The sequence below is a fragment of the Octopus sinensis genome, unplaced genomic scaffold (assembly GCF_006345805.1).
Source record: "Octopus sinensis unplaced genomic scaffold, ASM634580v1 Contig04542, whole genome shotgun sequence".
NCBI lineage: Eukaryota > Metazoa > Mollusca > Cephalopoda > Octopoda > Octopodidae > Octopus > Octopus sinensis.
In genome coordinates this window covers 17,937-19,406 of record NW_021827548.1, presented here as the reverse complement: position 1 = coordinate 19,406, position 1,470 = coordinate 17,937, and the positions used below count along the sequence as shown (strand labels likewise).

Below are 1,470 nucleotides of genomic sequence, written 5' to 3'. Positions count from 1 at the left end.
TATTTTCAATCAAGTAAGCAGATCTCACACCTGTAACTGGATGATGAATCTGTTGTCAGACTCTATTCCTGTTTTGCGGGATGGACATTATATGCATATATATATATTTATATATATATATGTATATATATATATATATATATGTATATTTATGTGTGTGTACCTATATATACATACATGTGTATGTATGTATCTTCTTTTCCAAAGCATAATACTAATAACTTACCTGTTCAGCGAAAGATAAAGATAGAATAAGTACACGGCTGTAATAGAAAATTTGTACTGGAGTCCATTCGACTGAAATTCTTCAAGGCAGTGCCCCAGGATGGACGCAGTTTAATAAGTGAAACAAGTAAAGGAGAAAAGATAATTATAGAGATAAATATATTTACACAAGCCTGGTCACCAACTTGATCTCTGAATCCCACTAAAAGAAACCGTGTTTATGAGCTGGGAGAAAGGTTCTTTCTTTGTTTGTAAGAAATTTGGAAGACAAAAAAAGAACGACAGAAAAAAAAACATAACTATGTTGAAGATAGACTATAATATGTTGACACCAAATATTAAATCCTGATTGCACATACAATCAGTCATGTGTCCAGTATTCGTACATAAAACCGAACAGGTAATAACTACAGAACACATTAAAATTTCTGTCTGGTCGGTTAGATAACAGCTTTAATGTTAACAACTCCGGAAGCAATTGATTTCTATAGTTTCATCTACCTCAAACTTCAAACTCTCTCTGTCTCTCTCTCTATCTCGATCTCGCTCTCCCTCTCGCTCTACTTCTATATATCTCTCTAAATATATTCTATTTCTCACCTTTTCTCCTATGTCATTTCCTCTTATTGAAAACAATGCAGCCAAGTGTGCAGAATTATTTCCAGACTTCTCCTAAAACGACAACCTGCATATAAAGAAAACGTTGTTGGTATTGTTGTCGTTAATATTAATATTCGTGTAGCGGGAGTAGTGGTCTGATGATACTAGTATGAACGATAGTTTTATTAGACAATCGTGGTGAATAGATAATGCTCTTTATTTTATGTGTATGTATCAGACGTGTGTGCCATGACTTTATTCTTATCTATTGACCATATAAGTGGGTTGTCTGTCTGACAGGTAGTCAATTTGTCCCTCTGTCTGATTGTCTGTATGTATGTATGTATGTATGTATGTATGTATGTATGTATGCTTGTATGCATTATCCAATGTATTGGACCCTCATGGGCACGCATGTAGATCAATGCAAAATCTAATCTGAACATAGAACTTGTAATTTTTTTAGCTCAAATGAGAAATGATGGCCAATTACCGATGAACACCAACCTTGCATTTTATCTTTGAAATATTCGTCTGGATTTGTGTTGGAGTATCGGGTTCCATCATAGATAAGCTGTACTTATATGTGTCACATACTCGCTAGTGCTTCATCTCTGAAGAGGCAAAATTTTCGTGGTGAGGTGT

General features: G+C 34.4%; 1 long non-coding RNA gene across 1 annotated transcript; it reads right to left on the bottom strand.

Annotated features, from left to right (window-relative positions):
- Positions 1-382: 382 nt before the first annotated feature.
- LOC118761011 lies at positions 383-903 on the bottom strand. Its single transcript, XR_004997095.1, has 3 exons — positions 826-903; positions 741-745; positions 383-468 (listed from the first exon to the last, which is right to left on the bottom strand). It is a non-coding gene; the product is annotated as an uncharacterized LOC118761011 (long non-coding RNA).
- Positions 904-1,470: the final 567 nt, after the last annotated feature.